This window comes from Malania oleifera, chromosome 12 (genome assembly GCF_029873635.1).
Source record: "Malania oleifera isolate guangnan ecotype guangnan chromosome 12, ASM2987363v1, whole genome shotgun sequence".
Lineage (NCBI taxonomy): Eukaryota > Viridiplantae > Streptophyta > Magnoliopsida > Santalales > Ximeniaceae > Malania > Malania oleifera.
In genome coordinates, this window is record NC_080428.1 from 66,153,295 (window position 1) to 66,165,284 (window position 11,990).

Genomic DNA, 11,990 nt, shown 5'->3' on the forward strand with positions numbered 1-11,990 from the left:
ATTAATTAAAATTTAATTAATTATTTTTAAAATTTTTTTAATTTTTTTATTTATTTTATTTTTTTTTGGAAATCAATCAACTAATTTTTTGTTATCTCTGTTTTTGGGGTTTTTACAAGTATGGTTCCGTATGTATATAGAATGACCATATTTCCACTGCATATATTTTGTTGTGTTTGGATGTGTATAGGGTGACTGGGAACCCCACGGGGTTGGACCCTCATCCTTTATCCTGTATCATGGATGTTTTATATAGCAGAGGGACTGGTTGGTTTACATTTTCACCCCTGGGTCCCATTTTCGGGTTCGGGGTGTGACAGCTTGGTATCAGAGCTAACCAAGTTGTTAGGTCTTGTAGACTTGGTTAGGCTTAGCTGTGAGTGCATACCATAGTATAGGATGTTGGATATGGGTAGAGTTGGTTGAGGGTTGTTCGGTTGCTAGACCGGGATTTGTCAACGGTATTCGGTTGCTATAGTTGGTGTGATAGGACAGACCTAGACCTGGCAGGGAGTAGTTAACACGATTAGTGTAGATCATTGTGTCAACTGTATGTGTTGTAGGGATACTGATAGATTCCCATTGTGTTGCAGAATGAAGACCAAGGATAATGACCTGGGAAGTGGCTCCAAGGAGACTGCGAGTGATGAGTCTCCTTCTGTGCCTCGAGGTTTGACGAGGCAGGTGTTACAAGAGATCGGGTGAAGTGTGAGGAGACGTGAGCGCTCTCCTACTACTGCGGGGTGCACCATTGAGAAGTTCAAACACATGCATCCTCTGACGTTCTCTAGAGGATTTGACCCAACGATAGCAGGGGACTGGGTAGAGAAGACTGAGAGGATCTCGGAGGTCCTGCGCTACACGGATAGGCAGCGAGTCCTCTATGCTACCTTCCAGCTATCTAGGGAGGCGGGTCGATGGTGGACTGCGATAAGTCTGCTGGAGAAGCAGAGAGCCAGTCTTGAGGAAATGACATGGAGCTTTTTTAAGGAGGTATTGTTCTACAAATGCTTCCCGGCTTTTGTATGTGATGCGAAGGCAGATGAGTTTTCTACTCTGACTCAGAGGAGTTTGACGGTGCAGGGATATGTGGCTCGGTACATAGAGTTGTCCCAGTTTGTGCCGTGTTTGATCTCAAGCGAGTATGAGAAGACTCAGAGGTTCGAGAAGGGTCTGAGGAAGGATATTCGCAGACTAGTGGGTAGGCTTCAGATCCGCGAGTTCTCGGTGTTGGTAGACAAAGCCACGATGATTAAGACCGATATTCGAGAGGATGAGGTGGATTAGGAATCGAGGAAGGGGACGATACCTTTTGGTTCTTAGAGAGGATCTCGTCAGGGATCATGGAAGAAGAGGAACAAGGGCTCGGGTTACAGTTAGAATACCGAGCGCCAGATTCTCAGATGAGCTAGACTAGTGGATGTTGTACCAGATGCCACAGATGGCACGAGGGTTAGTGCCGGTCATTTGTGGGTAACTTCTACAATTGTGGCCAGTTAGGTCACATGTTTCATGATTGTCGTGCATTGAAGTGAGATGTGCCTACATTCAATGTGAATTGAGGGAGCAACTAGATACCTCGGGGAACTGTTTAGACGAATACAACTCCGGCCAGAGTATATTTGTAACACCCCGACCCCGAGGGGCCTGGGATATTAACTTTTTACTACTAATTTACAGCGGAAGCAAATAAACTCAATTTTTATTAAACCAGAGCACTAATATTCCATATTACAATCATTTATTTCAAAAGAAGGAAAATTACACAAACATAAATATCTGAAACCATACTAATATTTCTAATCAATCTTTATTTTTCTAATCCCCACCCGCATGCTTGTTAAGTCTGATTTCTGACATGTCCTTCAGAGTTATCTGAAATAAAATATGATTGGGGTGAGACGACGCTCAGTAAGTAAATAAGATTATTATTAGTGTGTGGCCAAAATGAGTTTTTAAAGAATTTCGTAAAACAATAATGAATACTATAACTTCAAGATTTCTTTTAGAATAAACATAAATTTAACAATTTCTGCATAAAACTTTTGTCATCAATTTCAACAGTAAATTTTTAAATCATATACTATAACTGCTAAATTAAACTTTTAACTTTAAAACTGTAAAAATATTTAATGATAAACATACATATACTTTTCCTTATACGTTTTCCTTAGATCGTCATATAAGCACCAAAATGATCCTTTTCACGTAAACTTACACTTTTCCTTCAAATTATCAGTAACTTTGTACACGTAATTAAATATGTATAAACATATATTGTAAAAACCACCCTTAGGCCTATTTGCCGTAAGTCATGTTTACCCCCATGACTGGGTTGTGCGGTCCGAAGACTGGACTTAGCTGGCTGGCCGACCAAACTAAATCAACGTACGTAAACTTTAAGTGAGATTTTCCTTATTAAGTCCTGGACTTAAACCAGGTGTGCACTCAGGAGAAATCCACTAACATAAATAACCACTCTGTAAACAGTGTGGGTGCACTCTGATCCGTATAAACTTTAAGCTGCGGTACCGAGCATCTGTAACTTTGAACTTTCGTTGCCATAAGGGGTTTTAAAATCATCTTATTATAATTTATGCAATTTAAAAATAATATCGTGAAAATCTCATCTTTACTCATATTTTCATAAAAATGCAACGTAGAAATAAACTCATGCCACACAATTTTTGTGTTAAAATATATAGAATTTTATTTTTTAAATAGAAAGAAATGCTAAAAATTTACCCGAGGAGATTGGAACATTTCTTAACACAAATATAGATGCAAGTATATTAAAGATAGAACTGGTATAATTAAATATGCGTAAAAATAAACTCATAAAAATTTTGTGGAACTAAGTAACATAATTAAAATTTACGTACAAAATAAACTCGGGTATGAATTTAAAATAAAAGGAAACTAACATAATCAAAATTTACTTACCTTCTTCTTTTACCGTGTGCTACGAACACAATAGTTATCTTTAAGAAATGAGATCGGAAAAAGTGGGTGATTGAGAATTTATTCAAAAATTCTCTCTCCACCACAAATTCTTTCACTCACTAATCCTTCTCTTCCTTGGAAAATTGTTGTGAAAAATGAAGGTTGAGAGCTCCCTATTTATAGGAAAATTTTGGGGAAAAAATAGAATTTATAAAAATGTGGGGAGATGGGTGAAATTATTATTATTTTTTTAAATTAAAGAATGGGCAAGGGATGGGCAAGGTATGGGTTGAGTATGGGATGGGGATGGAGGTCATGTGGGAGTGCTTGCCACCATTCCCACTAAATAAATTTTTAATTAACTACTTACCTAATTAATTAATCAATTAGTTAATTAATTATTTTATTATTTTATTATTTTTCTTAATCATTATTGTCATTATTATTATCATTGTTATTACTTATAAACTATTTTAAGTATTTATTTATTTTATTATTTATTTTTGAACAAGAATTAAATTTAAATTTTAAAAACTCATGTGGGCCCCACATGGTCTTGTGGGCCCCACACAACTTCGAGACCCGAATGGATCCTACGTAACTCGAATAACTCTTATACGATTTTATGCATCCTACATAGCTTTGAGACTTGTGAAAACCTCCATACGGCTTCGGGACTTATGTGGGCCCCACACAGTCTTGTGGGCCCCGCATAGGATACCTATATTATTATTATTTTATCATATATCTCTACAAATTATATCAGTTAAAACATTATTTTATGTACTTATTTACGTATATAAACAGTGTCTTGTGGCTCCGGGACTCATGTGGACCCCACATAGTATTGTGGGCCCCACATATGATACCTATATTATTATTATCTTATTATGTATTTCGACAAATTATGTCTGTCAAAACACTATTTTATGTATATATACTTATTTACGTGTACAAATAGTGTCTATCCTGTTTATCCTATGAAATTCCATTTTGACCAGGCCGACCTCCAGGGAGCGACTGAGCCGCAATGGTCTCTGAGCACTCGCTAAGACAAGGTCTTTCTTAGGCATCAAATATGGAATCAATGATCCTACAGAAAAATACTTATATATTGATATTAACTAAATGACCATTTTTATTATTTTATTATTATTGTACTTTAATCATATATATATATATATATATATATATATTTTTTTTTTTGGGTCATCACAATATTCCCTTACTCTAGCAGACGTTGAGCATGCAGGGAACATAGTGACATGTACCTTATTATTGCTTTCAAATAAGGCTTCTGTTTTGTTTGATTCGGGTGCAACCTATTCTTTTATATTTTTGAATTTTGTGGGGCAATGTGGGGTTGAGACCCAAGTCATGAACAAGGTGTTATCTATTACTACACCATCTAGAAGTATACCATTCTGTAGGAAGATGTTGGAGGATTGCCCAGTGGTAATTTAGGGGAAGTAGCTACCGGAGAATCTTGTGGTATACGACATGTCAGGGTTCGATGTCATATTGGGGATGGATTGGTTGTTCTCCAGTTATGCTGTGATCGACTGTCATATGAAGGTAGTAGTTTTCAGACCTCCTAGGGAGCAGGAGTATGAATTCCTGGGATCATGTATGCGTTTAGCACCACAGATACTATCGGCACTACAAGCGAGGAGGTTACTCTTGGAATGGTGTCAGGGGTACCTAGCTTGTGTGAAGGAACCGCCGCGGGATGAGTTAAGGCTCGAGGACATTTGGGTAGTCAGCGAGTTTTCGAACGTGTTTCCAGATGATTTACCCGATTTACCTCCGGATCGTGAGGTGGAGTTTGCAATAGAGTTGCTTCTTGGTAAGACACTGATCTCTAAAGCTCTATACCGGATGACTCCAGCAGAACTTCGAGAGTTGAAAGAGCAGTTGCAGGAATTACTGGACAGGGGTTTCATTCGACCTAGTGTTTCACCCTTGGGAGCTCCAGTATTGTTTGTGAAGAAAAAGGACAGATCGATGCGGATGTGCATTGATTACCGTGAGATTAATAAGATAACTGTGAAGAATCACTATCCTTTGCCTCGTATAGATGATCTCTTTGACCAGTTGCAGGGGATGTGGGTCTTTTTGAAGATCAACTTGTGGTCAGGGTTTTATCAGGTGAGAGTCAGATCGGAGGATGTGGCGAAGACGGCTTTCCGGACCAGATATGGCCACTATGAGTTTTTGGTTATGCCTTTTGGGTTGACGAATGCTCCAGTGGTGTTCATGGATTTGATGAACAGGGTTTTCCATGAGTACCTAGATCGATACGTGGTGGTATTCATTGACGATATTCTGGTATACTCGAGAAGTTCGGAAGAGCATGAGGACCATTTGAGGTTAGTATTACAGACTCTGTGGGAAAAGAAGTTGCATGCTAAATTGAAGAAGTCTAAATTCTAGTTGAGTCATATTGCATTATTAGGCCATATGGTTACTGGTGATGGTATATTAGTTGATCCTAGCAATATTAAAGTTGTGGTCGACTGGGTGAGGCTGAAGAATGTACAGGAGGTTCGGATTTTTTTAGGACTGGCGAGTTACTATTGTCAGTTCGTGGAAGGTTTTTCTAAACTATCTGGGCCTCTAACTTGGTTGACCAGGAAGGGAGTCCAGTTTGAGTGGACCAGTGATTGCGAGCAGTGCTTTCAGGTGTTGAAGCACCGGCTGGTTACTGCTCCAATTTTGACCATTCCTTCGGGGGATGACGAGTTTGTGATTTATAGCGACGCGTCTTTGAAAGGTCTGGGATGTGTGCTTATACAACATGGTAAGGTAGTAGTATATGCTTCTCGGTAACGTAAGAAGTATGAGAAGAATTACCCTACGCATGATCTAGAATTGACTGCTGTTGTATATGCACTGAAGATCTAGCGACACTATTTGTATGGTGTGCAGTGTGAGATCTTCACTGATCATAAGAGCCTCAAGTATTTATTCACGCAAAAGGAGTTGAATATGAGGTAGATACGGTGGCTTGAGTTGATTAAGGACTACAATTGCACGATCGGTTATCACCCGGGGAAAGTTAATATGGTGGCTGATGTGTTGAGTCAGAAGTCAGGACCTGCGGCTGTATCTGCGATTGTAACTCAGTGTCACATCAGATGAGATTTGGAGAGCTCGGGTATAGAGTTGGTATCTGGGGATCATCAAGCTTTCTTTGCTAGTTTGGTGGTCCAACTGACCTTGTTTGAGCGTATTAAGGCCGCGCAAGTTAGTGATGCAGAGTTGGTAGAGGTTATGGAAAAGGTAAAACAGGGACTTGCTACAGAGTTTAACATCTCCGAGGGAGGTGTGCTGAGGTTTGGGACCAGGTTATGTGTTATGAACGATGATGAGATCAGAAGGATGATTATGGAAGAGGCGCATCGTTCTTTGTTTACGGTACATCGTGGTAGTACAAAGATGTATCGGGAGTTGCGCGAGACCTTCTGGTGGTTTGGTATAAAGAGGCATATTGCTCAGTTCGTGGAACAGTGTCTGATGTGTCAGCAGGTGAAAGCTGAACATCAGAGGCTGGCAGGGCCATTGCAGCCTTTGCCTATTCTGGTGTGGAAATGAGAGCATATTTCCATGGATTTTGTAATCGGATTGCCTCCAGCACTTCACGGACAAAATGCTATCTGGGTGATCGTGGATAGGTTGACGAAATTTGCTCATTTTATACCGATGAAGGTTAGCTATCCTTTGAGTAGGCTAGCTGATATGTACGTGCATGAGATTGTGAGAATGCACAGAATACCGGTGTCCATTATGTCAAATCGAGATCTGAGGTTTACTTCTCGATTCTGGACGAGCTTGTAGGAGGCATTGGGGACGAAGCTTACGTTCAGTACAACGTTCCACCCCTAGACTAATGGATAGTCGGAGAGGACGATACAAATCTTGGAGGATATGTTGCAAGCTTGTGTGTTAGATTTTGGTGGTAGCTGAATACAATTTATGCCACTAGTAGAGTTTGCTTATAATAATAACTTCTAGGCTAGTATCGGGATGGCACCGTTCGAGGCTTTATATGGTTGAAGGTGTTGATCTCCTTTGTGTTGGGATGAGGTTGGTGAACATTAAGTTTTAGGACCTAAACTTGTGCAAAAGGCGTCTGAGAAGGTGGGTTTGATTTGAGAGATGATTAAATTAGCTCAGAGTTAGCAAAAGATTTACGCAAATGTTTGCCGCCGTGATTTAGAGTTCGAGGTGGGGGATAAGGTATTTTTGCGTATCGCTTAGATGAAAGGGGTGATGAGATTTGGGAGTAAGGGCAAGCTGAGCCCGAGGTATATCGGACCATTTGAGGTACTTGAGCGAGTGGGTTCGGTAGCCTACATGATTGCACTACCCCCAATACTCTCGAGGGTCCACGATGTGTTTCTCGTATCCATGTTGAGGAGGAACGTGCTGGATCCATCACATGTTATCTGTTATGTTGAGTTGGAAATTAAGGATACTTTAGCGTATGAGGAGATACCTATTCAGGTTCTGGACCATAAAGTTTAAAAGTTTCGTACTAAAGAGATACTGTTAGTGAAGGTATTGTGGCGAAACCACGAGGTTGAAGAAGCTTCTTGGGAACTGGAAAAGGAACTACACCGGAAGTATTCACAGTTGTTTTGAGTACTTGTATGTTATCCTAGTTTGGGTTGGGATAGGTGGTTAGTCATCGGGAGTATGTGAATTGTGAACTCCTGAGACAGTTGTATATGAACCACGGTATTCCTCCGCCATAAGTGAGGGTATGTATATGTATGTGTATGATGGGGCTGCGCTGTAGTAGTCGCCTTTTTTCTTCCTAGAAATGTGTATATGTATCTAGTTGTATGAGTTTGTGGATGAGAGATGACAAATTTCAAGGACAAAATTTTTGTAAGGAGGGGAGATTATAAGAACCCGAATCGTGATATATGGGTCTAAATAAATAAGAGAAGGGTAAATTGGTATTTGAACAAGCTTCGTCGACGAAGCCAGAGTTCGTTGACGAAGGCCTTATGTCTCTCATCGACGAAGTTTAGAGGCTCATTGATGAGGAGAAGTTGAGAGATTTCGGGAAACCGATGATATCAGGATTCATCGACGAATCCACCATCTCGTCGATGAGCTATCTATATGACCTCGTCAATGAGTACACCATCTCGTCAACGAAGACGCCCGAGTCAAAGGGCTATAAATAGAAGTTTCATTACTTCCAAGCTAAGAAAACTCAAATATCTTCTCTCTCTCTCTCTAGAACTCTCCCTACTCTCTATCTCTCTAGAACTCTCCCTACTCTCTATCTCTCTAGATTTCTTCGCCATTCGTCCCGAGAATTGTAAATCTGAAGTTACCACGAGGATCGTGGAAGGATTCTCTACAAGTTCTGCGGATCGGAATCCCATTTCAGAGATTTTCGAGTTTCAGCTAAAAATCGAGGTAAGGCTTGTTTTTCTTTTCTAATTCGGTAGTTTGGTAGCAGGCAATGTTGTGAGTATATTCTATACTATTGATTGTAGGTTTTGGAACTCGGTTCGCTGTTTAGGGGCCTTAGAGTTCGGGATTTGCTATTTGGGGAAAAGGTAAGGGGAATTATGTTTATATCGGTTATTTTTGAAATCGGACTAGGTAGAATTGTGGTTCACGGTCCTGTGTGTGTTTTCCTACTCATTTGGGGGAATCTAATAGAGAAAACAATGGTTTTTTCATGATTATAATTTTGGAAAAAAGGGGGCGACGGGCTGCATCCCTGGTTTTGTTGAAAACCGAATTTATGCGTTGATTTATACTGTGTTATAGGGATGGCCGTGCCTTGACTTGTTTAAACTGTATGTGTTTGGAAAACCAAGATTACCAAATGGGTGTGGTTTGTTTGGTTATATGAGCATGCATGTGTGTGTGTGATTGGTTGAAATGCTAGTAGGAACGCGGTTCCAAATTGTTCCAGGTACTGAGAGTGTCCGACTCTATATCTGAGGGCATATGAAATCGCTGGCCATAGATTGGCAGATTGTTCGGCTCTATATTCGAGGGTGTGAGCCTATTTCAGCAGATCAGGCCGAAGGGTGTGGATCCACTAGTTTAGCGTCAGTACGATGCCACGGGAGTCGGGGACTAGCCATGTGCCGGTGGCGCCTTATTCGTGGGTTGACTACGGGCCAAGGCCGTATGTCGCGGGCCGACTTTGGTCTGATCGGTGTGACGACACCGGGATTACTGATCATGTGTGTTGTGTGCGTGTATGCACTGTTGTGAAATTAGTACTGGAGCTGCATTTAACTGCGTGTATGTTGCATCATGATAACACTCAAATGCCACACACCGATATAACATGTATTCTTCCTTACTGAGAGGTGTCTCACCCCTACTGTACATACATTTTTATAGGTCTTTTGAGTAACCGGAACTAGTGTCCTGGTGTAAGGAGTGTAGTGGCTGGTGTACTGCGGTTAGCGCTTGGGTTAGTGCTAGGACTGCGTTTTGATGGGTTGCCATTTTGGGTTGTGTTGGGCACTCAATTGTACGTTGTATGATAGAGCCTGTTTCTACTCTTGTATAGACTCTGGTATGGTACTGTATGTATATAGAATGACTGTATTTCCGCTGCGTATATTCTATTGTATTTGGATGTATATAAGGTGCCTAGGAACCCCATGGGGTCGTACCTTTATCCTTTGTCCTGTATCTTGGATGTTTTGTATGCTACATGGACTGATTGGTTTACATTTTCACCCCTAGGTCCCATTTCCGGGTTCGAGGCGTGACATAACTAGAGAATAACTAATCCATCCCTAGAATGACATCGAACCCCGACATATCATATACTACCGGGTTCGCTGGTAGCAGCTTCCCCTGAATTACCACTGGGCAGTCTTCCAACATCTTCCTATAGAATGATGTACTCCTAGATGGTGTAGCAACAGACAATACCTCATTCATGACTTGGGTCTCAACCTCACACAGTTTCACAAAATTCACAGATACAAAAGAATGGGTCGCACTCGAATCAAACAAAACAGAAGCTTTATTTGAAAGCAATAATAAGGTACATGTCACTACGTTCCCTGCATGTTCAGCATCCGCTGGAGTAAGAGAGTATACTTTGGCTGGAGCTGTATCCATCCCCAAAGTCTATACAAAACGGAGTCCAAGCTCCATACATACAAAACATACATCTAGGTGCCAAACATACCCCAAAACGACAACCCGCTAAACAGAAGTCCGAGCACTTACCCAAGCGCTACCCACAGCACCCCGGCCACTACGCTCCCAACACTAGGATGCTAGTTTCGGTTACTTGAATGACCTATAAAAATGTATGTACAGGAGGGGTGAGACAAATCTTAGTAAGGCAAACACAGGTTATATTAATGTGTGGCATTCGAGTGTTATCATGACAGCAAATAAACACAGTTAATGCAATTTCAATATTCTCATAATACAGTTCCAGTACAGTGCATACATGCACACACATGCATATGCACGCCCATGATCTACATGGTGTCGTCACACCCCTTGTCCTGTAGCCTGTCCGCAACATATGGCGTTGGCCTATAGCCAACCCGCGAAACACGGCGCCACCGACACATGACTAGTCCCAAACCCCATGACATCGTACCGGGGCTAACTGGTGGATCCACACCCTTCGGTGATCAACCGGAATAGGTTCATGCCCTTGAATATAGAGCCGGACACTCTTTCAGTACTTGGAACAATTTGAAACCCAGCTCCTGTTGCATTTCAACATAACACATTCATGCATGCTCATATAACCAAACATACCACACCCATTTGGTAATCCGAAAATCATGTTTTCCAATCACATACAATTTAAAACAAAGTCAAGGCACGACCATCCCCAATACACAGTATAAATCTCAATATACCAAGGATTTTCAACAAAACCAAGGATGCAACCCAATATGCCCTTTTTCCTAAAACTGTAACATGAAAAAACCATAATTTTACCCATCAGATTTCCCCAAATGAGTAACCAAAACACACACAGGACCGTGAACCACCGTTCTACCAAGTCCAATTTTGAAAATAACCAATATAAACTGTATTCCCTTACCTTTCCCCCAAAAGACCAATCCTGAACTCTATAACTCCTAAACAGCGAACTGATTTCTCAAAATCTACAAAACACAATATAGAATATACTTACAACTCCGTCCTCTATCAAACTACAGTATCAGAGAAGAAAATCAAGCCTTACCTCGATTTTAAGTCTAAACTAGATCCGAAACGGGATTCTGATCCTTAGGTTTTGTAGAGAATCCTTCCGTGATCCTCGTGGTAACGTCGAATCTACGATTCTAACGAGAAACGGCAAAGAAATCTAGAGAGAGAGTGTGTAGGATGAGTTCTAGAGAGAGAGGGAGAGATAATTTAGTTTTCTTAGCTTGGAAGCAAAGAGAAAGGATATTTATAGCTCTTTGACTCGGGCGTCCTTGTTGACGAAATGGTGTCCTCGTCGGCAAGGTCATATAGACAGCTTGTCGACGAAACGGTGACTTTGTCGACGAGTCTGAGATTCTCGGTTTCCCGAAATCTCTCGGCTTCTCCTCGTCGACAAGCCTCTGAACTTCGTCGACGGACAGAACAAAGCCTTTGTCGACAAAATCTGGCTTCGTCGACGAAGCCTGCTCAAATTCTAATTTTACCCTTCTCTTATTTAATTAAACCCACCTATCACGGTTCAGGTTCTTACATTTTATATAACAGGTAACTATGCATTTTGTTATTAGCATGTGCTAAGGATTTAATTAAGTAACGAATTTTGTAAAAAAAACAAAAAAGCTCACAATTGATGTAAATAATATTAATAAATATTATCATTTGCATTTATTTTTACTTAATATAAAAAAAATTTACACTTTTTAGGAATCCTTTTATTCTTCTCTCTTATTTTCCTCAACAACCAAACAATATTGGCATTTTAAATTTCTTTGTTTTTCCTTGTCTTTTTTCCCCCCTCTTTACTGTCATTTTTCAAGATCTAGACATTAGCTTAAAAATTGATAAAAATGTAAATTTTAACTAGCATA